The 20,911-nt window shown below is 43.8% G+C and overlaps 1 long non-coding RNA gene across 1 annotated transcript; it reads left to right on the forward strand.

The window, feature by feature from the left end:
• The first annotated feature begins 13,187 nt into the window (after positions 1–13,187).
• On the forward strand, positions 13,188–19,452 carry LOC119275787. Its single transcript, XR_005135873.1, has 3 exons — positions 13,188–13,462; positions 14,132–14,702; positions 18,898–19,452. It is a non-coding gene; the product is annotated as an uncharacterized LOC119275787 (long non-coding RNA).
• Positions 19,453–20,911: the final 1,459 nt, after the last annotated feature.

Here is a 20,911-nt window from a genome sequence, read left to right on the forward strand (position 1 = left end):
GTCAACAATTCAAGTCTACATGATCATATTTACAAAGTCCCTGCTCATTATTGCATAATGACCCGACCCTTGGGGGCTACACTAGTTGAAGTTTTTATAAGCATAAGGCAATTGCAAGTCCCAGGTTGCTGCAAGCATGACAACCCGGCACTTGGGGGCTACATATTTGGAATACTCAGTTCTGACTAGTGATTGAGATGAACAACATGGATTTCTTCAAAGTGGTAATATTTATATTGAAGCAAGTCTTAAGTCATCACTTTGCTCTGCTCAAGACTTGGGGCTATAGGTAATATGGATATGAGGGAGAGAAATCTTCAAAATTCTCAATTTTGACCCGGCATCGGCAACAATTATGACTCGGTGTCATCTGTTTATAACCCGACAATTTTGGTAATCATAAATTGGCAAGATCTACATTTTTTTAAGCCGGATGAAGATCAGATGAGTATTTCAAGACCAATATTTTTAAGCATTGGGAGCTGAGTCAAATGAATTATTCTTCACAATTTTTCTCTGTGAGAAACCAACATCAACAATTGATTATGAAGTTGGCTTATTGACCTGGATTTTCTAGAAGAAGGAAACAACAAGGACTTGAGGATGTTCAGGTGCCGGCTTACAAGAATATTTAACCCGGAGCATAACCTGTTAAATTTGTTCTTGTGTTTTGTTTACAGGATCAGTTTAACATGGATAAATCCAAATTAAACTGGGGGCTAATGTCGGGGATACACCCCATGGTATGCCCCGGCTGGGACTTGGTGTTTCATTGGTGACCTGGCAGATATTTAAGCGAGATGGTAAGCCGGCAGATATTAAGCCAGATGGTAAGCCAACAGATGTTAAGCCGGCAGATGTTAAGCCAGATGTTTAAGCCGGCAGATGTTAAGCCAGATGTGTAAGCCGACGGAGAGTTATAAGGCACATTGTAAGCCAGATTGTAAGCCAGACCATGAGCCAGATCGTAAGCCGAAGTTAAGAAGCCCAGGACGTTAAGAAGCCCATGGAGAGAAGCCCGTGAAGAGAAGTCAGAATAGTTTAAGTCTTAAATCTGAGTTGGACTCTACATGTACCCCACCCCTTCAACTTATATAAGGAGGGGCAGGGCACCCAAAGAGAGACAGAAAATAATGGTTAAGGCTAGACACAACTAGAGGAGAGCCGGCTTAACGGCGACTCCCTCATGAGCATAATGAGACCTAGCCACAATTAACATGTAGGGCTATTACCGGATGATGTTTCCCGGGGCTCGAAGCTGTCTAAACCCTTGTCTTGTGTGTTCACCCGCTTCGCATCTCTCGATTCTGACCAATCCCTTCAAGCTACTACATAGATGCGTTGGCCTCACGACTAAATCCTCACACTAGGACATCTGTCGTGACAATTCCATGACAAGTTCTGTTTGGCCAACTTGATCTATTTATCTTGCAATGGGAAGATGTGCTTTATGATGGGTTCGATCTTACGGTGCTTGATCCCAGTGACAGATGGGGAACCCACATGTATGTATTGTTGCTATTAAGGATAACAAGATGGGGTCTATTTCTACATAAATAGATCTTGTGTACATCATGTCATCGTTCTTATTGCATTACTCCGTTTCTCCATGAACTTAATACACTAGATGCATGCTGGATAGCGGTCGACGTGTGGAGTAATAGTAGTAGATGCAGGTAGGAGTCTGTCTACTAATCTTGGATGTGATGCCTATATAATGATCATTGCTTGGATATCATCATGATTATTTGAAGTTTTATCAATTGCCCAAGAGTAATTCGTTTACCCACCATTTGCTATTTTTCATGTGAGAAGCCACTAGTGAAATCTACGGCCCTCGGGTCTCTTCTTTATTATATTGCCTCTGCGATCTATTTTTATTTGTTTTTTCAGACCTATTAAACAAAAAAATACAAAAATACCTTGCTGCACTTTATTTGATTTGGCGATCTATCTATCAATTTATTACAACTTTCTCCCATTCACTTGCCAATTTCTGGCGCCGTTACCCAAAAGGGATTGACAACCCCTTTAACACGTCAGGTTGTGGGTATTTGTTATTTGTGTGCAGGTGCTGTTTACATAGTGTTGCTTGGTTCTCCTACTGATTTGACAACCTTGGTCTCATCATTGAGGGTAATAACTACGGTTGCTGTGCTGCATCATCCCTTCCTCTTTGGGGAAATACCAACGTAGTTCTAGCAGACATCAAAAGGAATTTCTGGCGCCGTTGCCGGGGAAACATCATCAACATCTACCAGGTTCCTTATCACAAATCTCATCTCCTTGAAATTTACATTGTTTGCCATTTGCCTCTCGTTTTCCTCTCCCCCACTTCACAAAAATTTGCCGTTTTATTCGCCCTCTTTTTCGTTCACCGTTTTCCTTCCAGATCTATTCATATTCTTGCTTTCTAGTCATAATGGCTGGCGTGACTCCTCCTCCTTTGTCACCAGATTTTGAAGTTTTATACTTCAAGCAACGACAAGGATAAAATTTGAAAGATTCTTGGTATAGGCTAATGGAATCCTATCATGTTTGCAACCTAAAGGGGGACGCAAAGATTTGGCTTCGTAATTTTTACATAGAATTGGCTTTGCATCATAGACAACTCTTAGGTTTTGCCACTAAAGGGAATTTTATTGAGCTTGATGCTAATGCTACGTATGAAATCTTAGAAGGAATTCTAGGGGTTCTGCCTCAAAAGAAGGGGTTTTCTTTCACCCCAGAGGGAGTTCAAATGTTGGACAAACTTGGTGATTTGCACAAACATATGGTTGAATTGCAAAAATATAACGAACCCCTCAAATATCTTAACAGTAGTATCAATTGCATGAATACTTTGATTACTCTTTGTAATAAGCGATTGGATATTTTAGATCTCAAGAATAGCGCTTGTTGGGACGCAAAGATAGCGCTTGTTGGGAGGCAACCCAATGAATAAAATTTATTTTTGTCTTTTGATTTTTGTTCTTGAGTGTTTGCACAATTATGCTACTGTTATGATTGTGTTTTTTGTGTTTCAGTTAGTGTTTGTACCAAGCAAAGCCTTTGGGATCATGTTGGGTGATAGTTGCTTTGATCTTACTGAAAAACAAAAACTTTTGCGCTCATAGAAATAATTCTCATTTTTAACAGAAGCGTGATACAATACCAATTCTCTTTTTGCAGAAGATTAATATACAAATTGCTCACCTGGTCCTAATTTTTCAGAATTTTGGAGTTACAGAAGTATTCGAAATATCCAGATTGCTACAGACTATTCTGTTTTTGACAGATTCTATTTTCTTTGTGTTGTGTGCTTGTTTTGATGATTCTATGGTTGAAGAGTTTTTTCCATAGAAAAGTTGGAATACAGTAGATATAATGAAAGAACAAAATATGAATGGATTGCAACAGTACTTATAGTAGTGATTTGCTTTTATACTAACGGATCTCACGAAGGTTTTGTTGAGTTTTGTGTGATTGAAGTTTTCAAGTTTTGGGTGATATTACGATGGATGAAGTAATAAGGAGTAAGAAGAGCCTAAGCTTGGGGATGCCCATGGCATCCCAAGCTATTATCCAAAGACAAGCAATCAACTAAGGTTGGGGAATGACCGAGTGGCATCCCCTCTTTCTTCTAACGACCATCGGTATCTTACTTGGAACTATATTTTTATTCGTCACATATTATGAGTTTTGCTTGGAGCGTCTTGTGTGATACAATTCTTTGCTTGTTTTGTTTTTTACTTTAAGTCTTGAATCCTTGCTGGGCACACCTATTTGAGAGAGCCAAATTATGCCATGACTTGTTAGAATTGCTCTCTATGCTTCACTTAAATCTTTATGAGCTATGGAATTGATCTAGTGCTTCACTTATATCTTTTTGAGCATGGCGTGCTTTGTTAGTTTTGAATAAATGCTCTCATGCTTCACTTAGATTTATTTGAGAGTTAGTAAAAATTTAAAGAAATTCTCTCTTGCTTCACTTAAATTATTTTGAGAGAAAGAAATATGATGCTCATGATCTTCACTTATATTTTGTTTGAGCTTATTAAAAGCAACATATGAAACAGTTCCAATGTGATAGATATCCAAGGAGGATATAATAAAGACTTTCATGAAGATCATTGGACAAAATAAACTTGATTCCTTGTAATAGTTTTGAGATATGATGATATGATATGTGAGTCATGTTGATGAGTAATTATGCTTTAGTAAGAATATTGGTGTTAAGGTTTGTGATTCCCTATGCAAGCATGAAAGTCAATAGTTGTGCAATGAAATTATATCCTACTTGTGGTGCATTACTCGGTGTTAATTATGCTTAATGCTCGCTTATGAGATTTTTCATTTCTTGGTTGGATGCTTCTCAATCTTTTGCTAGTCTTCAGTTTGCACTAAGTATGATCACTACTTGTGCATCCAAAATCCTTTAAACCAGTTTTGCCACATGAGTCCACCATACCTAGCTATATGCAGTATTATTTTGCCGTTCTAAGAAAATTTGTATGTGCCATCTCTAATTTTCAAAATAAACCTCTCTTCTGTGTGCTCATACCGCTCATGAAACGATAGGGGGTGGCTTATATATTTCCATGCAAGATGTGTTATTCTCACGATGAGTGTTTATTCACTTGTCATTGCACGAGAGTACAACAAAGGTATTAGGGATGCCAGTCCCAAAATGAAAAATGAATTTACTTTATGTTGTCAAATAATAAATTCCTTGGAAAGTATTGGTATGGAAGGCACCTGTGGATACGGCTAGCCATGGAAAGTGAAAGTATGGTTGAAAAAGGAATAAACTTTATTTTTTGTTTGGGAACCGCCTATGATACATCTAGCATGGAAAGTATTGGGACTACTCGATCATTCTCGTTGACAGGAAAAGCATGCCTCCCAAAATGTTTTTATCTATCTTTTTTGCTTTGAGCTCTAGCACCTCTACAAATCCCTACTTCCCTCTGTGAAGGGCCCTTCTTCTACTTTATGTAATTTTTATTTTTTTACTTGAGTCTCCATCTTCTCTTATAAAACACCAACTAAGGGACACTATGATCGTACTTGAGCATTGTGTGTTTCATGAATGGATCAATGATTGAGCATGATGGGCTACGGATAACTTGCTTTAGTGTTGATATTTTGAAAGACATGGTTGCTTGTCGATATGCTTGAGTGTCAAAACTAGATTATTACTTTGAACCATATAAAAGTCCAAATGTTCATTCTATAAAGAAAATAATTTGTGATGAACATGTTAGGTAACATTCCACATCAAAAATTCTGTTTTTATCATTTACCTACTCGAGGACGAGCAAGAATTAAGCTTGGGGATGCTGATACGTCTCCAACGTATCTATAATTTTTGATTGTTCCCTGCTGTTATATTAACATTCTTGGATGTTTTACAATCATTTTATATCATTTTTTGGTACTAACCTATTGACATAGTGCCCAGTGGCAGTTGCTGTTTTCTGCATGTTTTTTACATCGCAGGAAATCAATACCAAACGGAGTCAAAATACAGCGAAACATTTTGTCGAATTTTTTGGACCAGAACACATCCAGTGGGCCAAAGAAGTACTGAAGAGGGAGCCCAAGGTGAGCACAAGACACCAGGGTGCGCCTGGAGGCCCAGGCACGCCCTGGTGGGTTGTGCCCACCTTGGTGGCCTCCCGCACCGCCTCTTTGCTCTATAAATACCCCAATATTGCAGAAACCCTAGAGGAGTCGACGAAAATCAATTCCAGTCATGGCAAGTTCCAGAACCACCAGATCCAATCTAGACACCATCACCGAGGGGTTCATCATCCTCATTGGTGCCTCTTCGATGATGCGTGAGTAGTTCTTTGTAGACCTACGGGTTCATAGTTAGTAGCTAGATGACTCTCTCTCTCTCTCTCTCTCTCTCTCTCTCTCTCTCTCGATTCTCAATACAATGGTTTCTTGGAGATCCATATGATATAACCCTTTTTGCGGTGTGTTTGTTGGGATCCGATGAACTTTGAGTTTATAATCAGATCTATGTTTTTATCCATGAAAGTTATTTGAGTCTTCTTTGATCTCTTATATGCATGATTGCTTATAGCCTCGTATTTCTTCTTTGATATTTGTTTTTTAGCCAACTTGATCTATTTATCTTGCAATGGGAAGAGGTGATTTGTGATGGGTTCAATCTTACGGTGCTTGATCCCAGTGAGAGAAGGGGAGCCGACACATATGTATCGTTGCTATTAAGGATAAGAAGATGGGGTCTATTTCTACATAAATAGATCTTGTCTACATCATGTCATCGTTCTTATTGCATTACTCCATTTATCCATGAACTTAATACACTAGATGCATGTTGAATAGCAGTCGATGTGTGGAGTAATAGTAATAGATGCAGGCAGGGGTCGGTCTACTAATCTTGGACCTGATGCCTATATAATGATCATTGCCTGGATATCGTCATGATTATTTGAAGTTTTATCAATTGCCCAACAGTAATTCGTTTACCCACCTTTTGCTATTTTTCTTGAGTGAAGCCACTAGTGAAATCTACGGCCCCTGGGTCTCTTCTTTATTATATTTGTCTTTGCGATATATTTTTATTTGCTTTTATTTTTAGACCTATTAAACCAAAAATACAAAAATACCTTGCTACACTGTATTCGATTTGGCGATCTATCTACAATTTATTACAACTTTCTCCCGTCCACTTGCCAATTTCTGGCGCCGTTACCCAAAAGGGATTGACAACCCCTTTAACACATCGGGTTGCGAGTATTTGTTATTTGTGTGCAAGTGTTGTTTACGTTGTGTTGCTTGGTTGTCCTACTGGTTCGATAACCTTGGTCTCATTATTGAGGGAAATACCTACCGTTGCTGTGCTGCATCATCCCTTCCACTTTGGGGAAGTACCGACGTAGTTCTAGTAGACATCAACATGGTAAATCCCATGGCTATGAGCATGCCACTGCACGCCACACTTGTCATTGTGTCGCACAAGAGAATGTTTAAAACTTTAAAAACAAATCTCATCGATCACAAACTACTACCAATGCCTAGACATATAAGACTTTCTGAAAACTAATCAAATCCTAGACATAAAAAGACTTTTGTATTGGCAAACCGTTTTTTGAATCGACAAACATTTTTTTGAAGTTCGGGAATTATTTTGAAAATCACGAACATTTGTTTTGTTTAGACGAACATTTTTTGAAATGCATGAAAAACTTTTGAATTTAGGAACATTTTTTGAAATCGATGAATTTTTATTTTCATTGGGGACCAAAATTTGAATTTAGCATTTTTTGAAATTTTCTATAATTTCGTGGAATTTTTTCAGATCACGGATACGTTTATATACATTCATAATCATGAACATTATTTTATTTCCCGACCATTTTTTCAAGTCCTATTTTTTATTTGTGAATAGTTTTTTAATTACTAATATTTTTTGAATCCACGAAAATTTTATGATTTCTGGTACATTTTTTGAATTAACAAACATTTTATAATTTCTCGAATATTTTTCACAAGATCGCAAATTTTTGAAATTTGGAGATCCTAGATTAATTTAAAGAAGGAGAAAACAAAAAAATAGAAATGAGAAAAGAGAAGGCAGCAACAAAATAAAAAAAACAGGGGGAGTCATGCCACGCACATGGGCCGGCCCATGAACACGTACGGGGGAGGAAGAGGTGCGTGAGAAAAGGGAGGGGAAAAGGTAAAACCTAGGACTAGACCTTGGTCTCCAGGGCGGAAGAGTTAGGCTTTAGCCATTCTGATTCTTGTGTGCTTGTGATGTATGTGGGGGTATCATTCCTATAAAAGAATCAAAGATGACAACAATTTTGGAAGGAGAAATTAAATTGTTTTCTTCATTTTGTTGGAAATATGCCCTAGAGGCAATAATATTGTATTATTATATTTCTGTTATTCATAATTAAGAGTTTATATTTCATGCTATAACTATTATGATCCTGGAATATGTGATTGAGTGGAAAACTCATATGCACGTGTGGAATGATAAACTGTTAAACAATAGGTTCCCGGTCCAGCCTCTAGGACTGGCTCAAGTGTTCTTGGTAATCATGTTTCCGGATCTTAGGATATCGTTAGGTGTAACGATAGTCCTAAAACAACATTGAGGGTATGGCGTTAGAAGAACGATCATATTGAATCGGCCCAATCTTGTATGTTATACTTTGTGATCAGATCGTCTGAAATAATTTGTTATAACATTGATTGTTAGAATCCTCAGACCACGAGAGTATCTCGGTTACTTCCGACCAGACGATGGACTTTGGGGTTTCTCAAACATCATCTGTAACAAGGTGATCATAACGACAACTTTCAGGTTCACCGGAAAGTTTGACAAATGAACGAACAACTCGAGAGTGGGATTTGCTCCTCCGATGATGGAGATATCCTTACGGCCCTCTCGGTGTGACGGCATCCACCATCGTCTGGCCAGACACATGTGACTACGTCACGGGGATGAGGAACACATCAACGAGAAAGAAGAACAAAACCGGTAACGGGAGCAACAATATAGTGGGCATGGTGATGACCCAAGAGGATACCGATGCACACCGGGTCTTGTAAAGTATCATGAAGCAAAGGGAACATCACAGGATAACCAAAGGTTCAGCCGAATATCATTCATGTAATCATAGGCACCAATATGGATGTCCACGGTTCTGCTATCAGTCATTGAATGAAGGAGTTTTGTTCATGTCTATGTGTAGGATCGAAAGTAGGTCTAGAGAGGGGGTGATTAGACTACTTTACCAAATAAAAATCTAGCCTTGTCCCAATTTTAAGTCTTGGCAGATTTTAGCAACTTAGCACAAGTCAACCAATCAACCTACCTATGCAATTCTAAGAGTGTAGTAGTGGAAAGTAAAACATTGCGTATGAAGGTAAAGGGAAGGGTTTGGAGAAGGCAAACGCAATGTAGACACGGAGATTTTTGGCTTGGTTCCGATAGGTGGTGCTATCGTACGTCCACTTTGATGGAGACTTCAACCCACGAATGGTAACGGTTGCACGAGTCCACAGAGGGCTCCACCCATGAAGGGTCCACAAAGAAGCAACCTTGTCTATCCCACCATGGCCATCGTTCACGAAGGACTTGCCTCACTTGGGTAGATCTTCACAAGATCAGATGAGAACCAGAAGATGATGATCCTCGGCAGGATCCTTGTCGAGGAAATCCACGAGACCCCCGGCAAGATCCTTGCCGGGGACGACCGCGATGCCACGGCAAGACCCTCGCCGGGGCCCCGGCAAGACCCTTGCCGAGGACACCTGCGGGGCCACAACCAGAACCACGTCTGCCAAGACTCGACCACCATTCCGATACAGCTGCCAGCCCAACCAGCTGGGCAGGCACCTGCGTGGCAACCTGCGGCCTCCAGGCCAACTTAGCAAGCACCTACGTGGTGGCATGCAGATCTTCATGAAGACCCTACCACCACGCCATCTCAGTAGCCTGCCAGCCTACGTGGCGCTGCATGCCTCGTTGGCCTAGACGCGTGTCGGAGTGAGGTAGAGCGGCGACGGACGGGACGGGCCTTGTTGCCATCCTCAATAAAGCAACGGGACACCTAAGAGGCGCATTGAATGCACCTTGTCCCGTAATGACAGGCGATAAGCTTGTACACTGTATACCTTTCCACCTCCTGTGTGCCACTATGGCGACCCCTTTTGACTATAAAAGGAGGCCCGAGGCGTACTGGAGAAGGATTCGGATCTTTGGAACAAGTCACACGCTATAGCTAGTTCAAGAGATCAAGAACACTCAACTATTCACCAAAGCAGGACTAGGGTATTACGCATCCTCGCGGCCCGAACCTGGGTAAAATCTCGCTGTTCTAGCTATTAGACCCGATCTTTGCACAACCTCGCGCCCGCCAACCGTGGAAGGGATTCCAGTGATCCCATAGGTTTTGTTTTCCACCAACACTAGGGTTAGGGAAAAACCTCATCTTGGTGTGACCGATTGCATGAACTCGGTGAGATCGATTTCAGCAATGAGCAAATAGAGAGTTGGTCAGGCAAACTCGGTGGGACCGATCGCTCCTTCCGGTAAGACCAAAATGTTACAAAAGGGAAACAGAGAGTTTGCATTGCGAACTCGGTGGGACCAATCACTCATTTTAGTGAGACCGAAATGTTACAAAGGGAAACAGAGAGTTTTCAATCCCATCTCGGTGAGACTGAAATCCATATCGGTGAGACCGAACTGATTAGGGTTTCTGGCTATGGCTATGTCAAAGGAACTCGGTGGCGCCGGATAGATCAAATCGGTGGGGCCGAGTTTGACTTTATGTTTAGGACATATTTGGATTTGCTAAAGTGGTTGAGGGCTTTGGAGTATATCACTAAGCATTTTGAGCAAGTAGACCATTAAGCAACACCTCATCCCCTTTTAATAGTATTGGCTTTTCCTATTGACTCAATGTGATCTTGGATCACTAAAATAGAAATGAAGAGTCTTGAGCTTTTGCTAATATTTGTCCTTAGCATTTTGAGGGGTCCACATCTCTAGTCCATGCCATGCCAATCTTTGAACTTCCTAAAATATTCAACTTGCATGGATATTAGTTCAATGAGCTATATGTTCTTATGAATTACCAAAATCACCCGGGGATTAGTTGCAGTTTCCCTATGCTTTACCGAACCTACGGGGTCACAAGCGTAAGGTAATCACAATCTGCTAAGTGTTAGTGGAACGAGAGTGATGAAAATATATTCGTGAAATAGTTTCATTAATATTCAAAATAGTTTTGAGAGGTTCTGGAAGCGTTTTGGGGGTCACCGGTAGGGTTTCGGTGAATATCGGGTATTATCGGTTAAATATATATAGGTGGAAAACGTTTCCGGAGATGTTAAATTATATATATAATACTCTAAAAATGTTTTGAGTATTATATATATTAAATAAATATCAACGGGCCTTAATAGGCCAAGAGGAGAAGGAAGACTTGGGCCATAAAGGCCCAAGTGAGGAGGCGCCCCCCCTTTCCTAGTGGGGGGGGGGGGTGATGACCCACAAGTATAGAGGATCAATCATAGTCCTTTCGATAAGTAAGAGTGTCGAACCCAACAAGGAGTAGAAGGAAATGACAAGTGGTTTTTAACAAGGTATCTCTGCAAGCACTGAAATTATAAGTAACGAGTAGTTTGATAGCAAGATAATTTGTAATGAGCAAGTAATGATAATAGTAACAAAAGTGCAGCAAGGTAGCTCAATCCTTTCGAGGCAAAGGGCATGCCAAAACGGTCTCTTATGATAAGCAAAGCGTTCTTGAGGGTACACAGGAATTTCATCTAGTCACTTTCATCATGTTGGTTTGATTTGTGTTCGCTACTTTGATAATTTGATATGTGGGTGGACCGATGCTTAGGTGTTGTTCTTACTTGAACAAACCTCCTAATTATGATTAACCCCTTTGCAAGCATCCGCAACTACGAGAAAGTATTAAGAATAAATTCTAACCATAACATTATGTTGGGGATATACCTCGCGGTATGACCCAGCCGGAAGTATGACCCGGCTGGACTTGGCGCTTCACCGTTGACCTACTGGAGGACTGGCGACTCAAGGATCTGGCGGCTCACTGGTCAGACGACTCACGGATGACCCCGATGGTGGGTCACATAGAAGACTAGGCCCAAGGCCCAGTAGGCCGGCTCATATTATAGTGGGCCGGCTTTAGACAGAAGGCATGGGGAATATTTCCTTTACGAGGAAGCAAGACCCGTACTTGTATCCGACTTGTAATAGAGAATAAGTTAGTTCTAATCCTAATAGGACTCTACATGTAAGCCGCCCCTTCAACTTATATAAGGAGGGGCAGGGCTCCCCGAAGAGGGACAGGCAAGCAAGAAACAATCTCTAAGACTAGACACAACTAAAAGGGAGCCGGCTTATGCGGTGACTCCCTCATGATCATAATAAGACCTAGCCACAAACAACATGTAGGGTTATTACCGGATGATGTTTCCCGGGGCCCGAAGCTGTCTAAATCCTTGTCTTGTGCGTTGCGTCTGTCATCCCGATCAACCCCTCTCAAGCTACCACATAGATGCGTTGGCCTCACGACTAAGTCCTCACACTAGGACATCTGCCGTGACAAATCCACGACAGTTGGCGCCCACCGTGGGGCCTGCACACGGTGGTGTTGAGTTCTTGGAGGGATCTTTCGAGGGTTCGAGAAGTTCGCAATTTTCCGGCTCAACAAGATTTGCCAGTTGAAGAAGGCTTGGTTCGAAAGGATCTACATTAGTTTTTGAGTTCATCAATTCAGATTTACGATTCGGGAGATTTAAGTTCTACTGAGATTACTGTCGTCATGTGGATGATTCAATTATTCCTGGGTCGCCGAGACCAACAAGAATTCTGTTGAGCCACCGAACACCGGGTTACTATGAAGAAGCTCGTGATTAACCGGCACTAAAGTATCTACATCGACTTTGAGTTCATCGATCAAGATCAAAAAGGATTCCGGTGGCAGCAAAATAATAGATCAATCAACGGCGGTTGTTTTTCCCCTTGAAGTGGTGTTCACGACGTAGGAATACTTGTGACGCCCGAATAATTAAGCTACAGTGATCCCCCGTGGATGATGCCATGTCACCACGATTACTGATGTAAAACTCGCGTTGGTTCGAAACCAGTTCAGATTCAAATTTAAAATAAAGTCAAATTATTTTTCTTCAAACGGTAAAACAGAAATGTTCAGTGGGTTGGAAATATTCACTAATAATTTATCATGAAATATTTAACATTTTTTCAAAATATAAAATTTCTCTGGATATTAAGATAGTGAACCAACATTTTTATATAGTACTTTAGTGCCCTATATTAATCAAAACAGTGGCCTAAATATTAATTTAATTGCTTTTTAAATTATAAAAATTACTAAGCTAATTTATTTTGAAGCCAAACTAAATTTGGCAGTAGCATAATTTATAATGTTATTTTAGGTACAGGTGTTGTATTTTACAAAGCTAAAAGTAAAAAGAAACTAGAAATGGAAAAGGGCTAAAGTAAAAAAATGTAAATGGCCCCTGCCCGCTCTGGGCCTCGGCCCAACCGTGCCGAATCAGCCCACTCTCCCTGTTCGGCCGACCGTGCCGCTACAGGGGCGCGGTCGCCGCCCAACCACGTCGCCGGCGTCGGCGCGCAGTGGATAAGGACACGCCAGCGACCCCTCGGCCTCGTCATCGTCCCCCAGATCTTTCCCCCTTCCAGATCCACTTCCCCTCGGCCCTTCCCCTTTCTCCACCGCACCCGAGCGCCGTTGTCGCAAGGCCCATCGCCGCCGCAGCCACTGACCTCCCCGAGCCTCGTGGAGACTTCCAGGAGCTCCGCCCACCTCATCTTCGTCGATTCCAAGCAGTAGATCAAGCGGGGGAGCGCCGCATCGCCGCCATCGAGGCATCTTCCCCGACCTCCCCGAGCGCGTCACCGAGCTCTGTGGTGAGCTGCACTACCCACCTCTCGCCGCATTCTTGTTTTGCCGCGGTAGATGTTTCATCCGCACTCGCCACGGCCACCAGAGCTCCGTGGTCGCAGCCACGCTCGTGGGCGCCCAGCCACCCATGGGCAAGCCCCTGCCCGTCCATGTTTGCGAGCGCGCCGCATGCTCCAGCCGCTCGTGCCCCCTGGCCTCTGCTGACCGCAGGTAGGCGCCTGGCCACGTCCTGGTCGCCCCGGCCGTAGCCGCCGTTGCTGTCCCGGCGCACGACGCTGCCCCCTGTTGGCCGCTGTAAGCCGCGGCGTGTGCGGGCGCGCGCTGGCCGCATCGGGTGCGTCATTCCCGTAGCTAGCATGTGCATGTGTTGGTCGTGGCCGTGGTGAGTGGAGTCTCCGAGCCGGCCGAGTCTCTGTGCGGCAGTTCCTGCATGTGTGGTGCGTGGGAGCTGCGTCTCCGCAGGCTACAAAGCCGGCCGCGGCTTGCCTGCGGCCGCTGCGTGCGACCATCCGTGCGGCGTGTCCATCGCACGGCCCTGGCTCCACGCACGCCCCGCTCCACGCACGCAACGATTGATCCTGATTTTAAGTAAAAAAATACAAAATACACATCGTAATACTGATTCCCTTCTTCGATACACTTCTACCCACATCTTTCCCCTTCTGTCTGAACAGAGCTCGAGCTGAAGCCTTACAACCTACCGTATCTCATCCCGTCCCCGCTCGGCTGGTCGCCGCCCGCGTGCGCGTGCGCTTGCCGGACCTGACCGTGCAGCAGCTTGGCCGGCACCGAAGCCCCCATCGGGGTCGGCCGGACTTGCGTCACTTGGCTGGCCGCGGCCCATGTGCGCTTGCCGGACCTAGCCGTGCTGCAGCTTGGCCAGAATCAGCGCCTAAATCGACGTCGGGCGGACGGCGGACCAGCGTCGCCACCCAGTGGCGCGGAGGTTGGCGAGCCAGCACGGGGCGACTACACAAGAGGGCGGCGCCTCGGGCTTGTGGAGGAGCTTGGAGGAGGGGTCGAGGGAGTGAAATGAAGGACGTCGAGGACCGCAGCTAGAGCGCCATGGATTTGATATGCCCTTGGAGAGGAAGAAGGGGGACGGGGATGCTTGGAGGGGGACGGGGATGCTTGGAGGGGGAGAGGGACTGCAATCTTTGTCTCCAGCTCGGGTCGTCAATTCCGTCCTCAAGAAAGCCGCCGGGCTGCAGTTCGTGTACTCAACATCACCTACACAGGACACAGGTAAATCTCGTTTTCTTCTTGTGTTGCTCCCATCTAATGCAAATTGAATTGGGATAAAGCTGAGAGCAAATCCATTCTGTTTAAATAAAATTATTTTCATGCAATTGTCAATCTAGTGCTCACAATGCTCACTACTAAACTCAGAGTCTTGGACCAATTGATCTGTTCTCTGCTTGCTCTATGCCTCTAGGTTTGACATTTGGATAGATGGTTATGTCTGCACTTTTGTCAATAGAATTAAAATTGATTCCTGCCATCTCTATCATCATACGTAAACTGAAGGATAGCTGACAGGTCAGATGCGCATGATGCATGTGGACATTGTGCATAGATAATTCTGTGAACGATTATATTTGACTGGGGAGATGGAGTAGCATTCAAAAAGAAAAAAAACCTGGTTCATACAAGTTCAAATAAAAATCACTTGTAGCTTGGAAGTCTAACACACATGCGATAAAACTATTCCTTTTACAGAATAGATTAGGTTGGTTTCGGTTGATTGAGAAAGAATTGATTTTGTCCTGTCATCAAACTAGAGTCAGAGGTCCCAATGCTCCCTTGCAGTGAGGAATTCAGCGTGGAATGTTGCTGTTGTAAATATGTATACATGTAATTTGTTGGATGACCCTGTGCAAAAAATTAGAGAAGTTTAGTTTCACTGAAGTTCTGAAACTATACTTGAAATGAAAGTGTGGACTGCTTATACCACTGGAGTATTGCCGTGTTCTTGGATCTGCGGTGGCATTGGGATGGTATGACCACTGGATTGCAGCATTGAAGCTGGCATTGGGATGGTATGACCACTGGATTGCAGCATTGAAGCATTTAGGATAGATGTTGGATTCGGTTGATGGAGGAAGTCTTGATTTTCTCCTGTCATCAAACCAGAGTTAGAGGCCCCAATGGTACCCTGCAGCGAGGTGTACATGTTATTTGTCGGATGACCCTGTAGAGAAAGCAAAGTTCAGTTGCACTGAAGTTTAAAAAATAGGAAAAATGGAAGTGTGGACTGCTTCTACCATTGCTGTATTGTATGGTTGGAATCCAGCCAACAGTTGTTGGGTCTGTGGTGGCATAGGGATGGCATTACCAATTGATGGTTGCATTGAAGCACTTAGCATAGCATTATAGTGTAATTGATATGCAGCCATTTGATTTGTGAAAAATTCCATAGGACCCTATAGAAAATGATAGAGAAAGGTCAGTACAGTTGAGGTTTTATAAGAAACAAGCAACATTGTATTATTACCGTTGGCGGGTCATGAGGCTGTAGTTGTATAATATCATTTGTGTTCTTTTTCTTCTTTAGAGTTGCTTTCTTCAAAGGACCCTATCGAAAATGATAGAGAAAGGTCAACACATTGAATATTTTATACGAATCGAGTGACTAAATATTATACCGCTGAGGGGCCACAAGGCTCTAGATGCACAGTATCATTTGTGTTCTTTTTCTTCTTTGAAGTTGCTTTCTCAAATCCACCAACGGGTCTTTTTGATCCTTTCACAGTCTTCTCCTTGACCTTCATACCTTTTGGTTTTGCAAGCCCCTCACCGTGTTTTGAAATTCTACTAGAGGCGATGTTCGTTCCTTCCAGTATAATGCCAAATATCAGTCGTTGTTCAACAATAGTGTAGGTAATTATTGTTAGTATAGTTTGTACCTTCTTTAGTACTGGAGTTACCCAAATCTGGATTAGCACTAACCAAATCTGGATCAGCACTAACCAAATCTGGATCAGCGCGAACCAAGTCTGGATCAACATGAACCAAATGTGGATCGGCGCTAACCAAATCTGGATCAGCTCTAATCTTCAAGCATTTCTCCACATCTTGTGCTAATTGCTCTGCACACTTAGCAGCCTTATAGTATGATTCTTCGGACTCAGCGGCACGAGCAGCTATTTTCACAAATATTCTGCATAGTTCCTTGTAGCGGTTAGACATTCTTGCTTTTAGGTTATCATGCGGGTTGCATTTGCTTGTTATATCTAGAACTTTGGCATCAATTGTCCATCTTTTCAAGATATATTCCCCAGGGATATGCTTGATATTGTTAATATCAAGTACCTTTAAGCAATGAGAGCAAAGAATTCCAGCAAACTCAAACCTTTTGCAACTGCAGCTAACCTTTTCTTCTTTTGGAATGAATCTAACACCATGTTCACGTTGTGTGCCATGAAGATTTACTACATAAATCTTCACCTTTGTGTCACTTTCATCACAAAGCATTGTGTCATAGTTCAGAGTCCGAAGCACTTGATCTTGAACCATCTTGAATATTGCTGGAGTATATGTAGCTGCAGCTTGTTTTAACATATAGCTAGATTCAGCCTTCGACTTGGGAGTAGTCTGTGTTGCTTTAAAGTCATACTTCACCTCTTCACATCTTTTATCCGAAACTAGCCGTTCAAAATGCTCAAAGAAAGTAAGCATGTCATATTTAATACTAATGTATCTCTTCAGTTCATTGTTCATGCTTTCACTTCTTTGGGTAGTGCTCATGTGGGCAGAGAACGTATTTTTACCGTACACTAGTGCCCAGTGTTCCTTTTTCTCAAATAGCCTTTGCAGCCATTCATTGTCATGCAGTCCATACTTGTCAATCATTTTATCCCATTCTATATCATATATACAGTGCTGAAAATCAACATTGAACTTCTTATATTCGTCAACAACTCCGGCGAGGTGCTTGTAAGCATTTTGATTCATATGCCACACACAAAGTCTATGGTGAGAGTGAGGAAAGACTTCATGAATTGCCTTCGCCATTGCCGCATCTTCATCGGTGAGAATTGTACGTGGATGTTTTCCTGACATAACTTTTAGGAAAGTTCTGAAAAGCCAAGCAAAACTAGCAGCGGTTTCATCATATAGAAGTGCAGCACCAAAGACAATAGTTTTCTTATGATCATTCACCCCGACAATCAAACCAAATGGACGTCCATCATCTAGTTTTCTGTATGTGGTGTCAAAGCATATAACATCGCCGAACATTGCATAGTCTGAAACCATTTTGGAGTCGGCCCAAAAAATATTAGTTATCAACTCATCCTCATCCACTTGAATTGAATAGAAGAAGTTGACATCTTCTGAGACCTTTTTCTCCATGTATTCTAATACCCCCCCTGTGTCACCTACCTTTTCTTTTATTGTTCTCTTTGAGTACAAACAATTTTTCATATCTTGAGGTGTAAAGCTAAGGTTTTCACTTCCACCTGCTTCTTTAGCCATCAAATCGACTATTGCTTTATTTGAAATGCCAACTGACTTTGCAACCTCTGCGTTTGCTATCTGTGCTTCTGTCACTTTTCTCTGGGATCTCAAGTATTGGGCCATGAGTCCATTAGCAAGAGTGTGGTTATGTGATGCCTCGAATTCATACACATAATAAAATCCATCTTTAAGGCTAATCTTCATACGGGCATCACAACCACATCGTGTTTCAGGCCTACTGTAAGTGAATGTCTCCTCTCTTTTATCTTCCCGGCGATGGCCTATAAGTTGTTGTAATTGTCTTAGAGCATAAATAAATTATTATAATTTAAAAAATGAAAATAACCCATACCTTGACGAGAGCATGTAAATGTCCGTTGCTGGAATGTAGAAGAGTTCATCACTTTATGACCACTGCTTCTTCTGATGCTAAAACCGATGGTTTTAGCATACTTGTTATAAAATAAATAAGCTTCCTCTTCAGATAAAAATTTCATGCCAAGCTTTGGTACCCTTTCATCGGTGTGATCTACTGCAGTTTCTTGATCCTATATCAGTTAGGATTCAATTTAGTTAATACACACATATAGCAAAAATATTTGCCTATCATGAGTTTTTATGAACTGCATCATAAATCATATTTATATCTCTTGCAATCGTATTTATCTTAAGAAACATGGAGTGCATTGAGACATCATGAGTCTTAAGTTTTAGAGAAGAAATCATGATGCACTCTAGAATCCTTGTTCTGTTTATATTTCATATCAGTACACGGTTTGTGCAAGTATATTCAACTATCTCTTATGTTTGTCCATGAACTATATGTATTGCAAAAGGAATAGAAAAAACTGTAGTGCATGTTTTCCAAAACCTGAAATCAGAGATGGTACAAGAACGTATGAAATTGGCTACTGTACATGACACTGCTTTGTTTTTCTAAATTAAAAAAAACTAACTTTCCGTTGTTATTTGGCTTCTGCAGAATGCGGTCACAGATTCCTGTAGAAGTTCTACAAGGGTGCAGCACACTGCTTTTTCCCGGCCAACACTCTGGATCGTGTCACAGTTGATGGAAAGCGGATCTTTTAGGCAAACATATTTGTGTGCATTGCTGGATGTGAAGTCTCCCGCAATGGTTCAAAACAAAGAAATTAGAGAATTTGCCGCAGATTCATCGTCAGAACCGAATGAGATTTCTTACTTTTGGTGCATGAGATTGTTCGTCAGAGTTGTGGTTCCCTGGAACACTCCTCGGAGAAGCCATCAGGGATGCAAGACTCGGAGAAGCCATCAGGGACGCGGATTCCTTTGCTGCTCAATTGAAGAGAAGAGTTTCATGATTCCTGGTTAAGCCGCTACTGATAATTGTGCGCTTTAAGGCTGTAAGGTCACTTCCACCTCATATGAGATGTAGACTTGCATTTTGGCGCCCTTTTGTGTATTCTGTGGTTCTTTTGGCGGGTGCTGAAGAAGGGAATCAGTATTACGATGTGTATTTTGTTTTTTTTCCACTTAAAATCAGGATCAATCGTTGTGTGCGTGGAGCGGGGCGTGCGTGGAGCCAAGGGCCGTGCGATGGACACGCCGCAAGGATGGTCGCACGCAGCGGCCGCAGGCAAGCCGCGTCCATTTCCAGGTTGTTAGCAGTGTGCATGTAGCTAGGTAGTTAGTGCATGGGTTAGTGGCCGATCTGGCATGCGTGCCTCTGGGTATTAAAGTGGCCACGGTGCTGGTGTGTAGGTGCGCCAGAGAAGAGAGATGTAGCCTCTCAGTGTATGTGTGCTCGCCGTGAGGGTGTGTGTGTTGAGTTCGAGCTCAAGGAAAGCATTCGTGCACTGGCAAACCCTCCCCGTGTCCTTCCTCTTCCTGTTGTCTTCGTCCTCCTCGTGTCGTTCGAGCGCAGCAGCGAGGGAGAGCGTGTGTGGGCTAGCGAGGGAGAAGGCCACGGTAACAACAATTGGTATCGGAGCATCGGGTTCGGAGGAGCTCGCCGGCAATGGCGCTCGTCCCGTGCGGCGGCGGAGCACGGTGACGCCGTGCGTAGGGGGAGCGCGGCGGCCGTGGCGGACCTGCGCGGTGGTGCAGAGGCTGCGGTGGCGCGGCACGGCTCGACGGAGGGAAGGCCAAGCTCCGGGACACGCCGGATCGGCTGCGTTGGTCGCGTCGGAGCGCAATCATGGCGCGGGCTGGTGGCGTGCGGAGCGTGGCAGAACAAGCCACGGCGACGGGCTCACCGCATCGGGCGCGTGTATGGGCGCGCGCCAGACGTAGCGGGCACATCGGGACCGCGGGTGCGGACCACGTCGGGGCAATGGACCTGGTGCGCATATCGCGTACGTGCGCGGCGAGAGCGTGGGCCGGGAGCGCGAGGACATGGGGTATGCGTGGCGAAGGGCACGGCGGCACGGTGGCAGGCGTGGCAACGACGTCGGGGCGGTGGCGGCTACAACAACGTCGACGGCGCGGCGGGGCGCGCGCTGCGGGCGGACGGCAGCGTCGAGGATGTCGGTCTCCTCTAGGCCACGGCTTAGGGGGAGAGAGTTGGCCGCTGTAAGCCGCGGTGTGTGCGGGCGCGTGCTGGCCGCGTCGGGTGCGTCATTCCCGTAGCTAGCATGTGCATGTGTTGGTCGTGGCCGTGGTGAGTGGAGTCTCCGAGCCGGCCGAGTCTCTGTGCGGCAGTTCCTGCATGTGTGGTGCGTGGGAGCTGCGTCTCCGCAGCCTACAAAGCCGGCCATTTCCAGGTTGTTAGCAGCGTGCATGTAGCTAGGTAGTTAGTGCATGGGTTAGTGGCCGATCTGGCGTGCATGCCTCTAGGTATTAAAGTGGCCACGATGCTGGTGTGTAGGTGTGCCAGAGAAGAGAGATGTAGCCTCTCAGTGTATGTGTGCTCGCCGTGAGGGTGTGTGTGTTGAGTTCGAGCTCAAGGAAAGCGTTCGTGCGCTGGCAAACCCTCCCCGTGTCCTTCCTCGTCCTGTTGTCTTCGTCCTCCTCGTGTC

Source organism: Triticum dicoccoides, chromosome 3B, assembly GCF_002162155.2.
Source record: "Triticum dicoccoides isolate Atlit2015 ecotype Zavitan chromosome 3B, WEW_v2.0, whole genome shotgun sequence".
Taxonomy (NCBI): Eukaryota; Viridiplantae; Streptophyta; class Magnoliopsida; order Poales; family Poaceae; genus Triticum; species Triticum dicoccoides.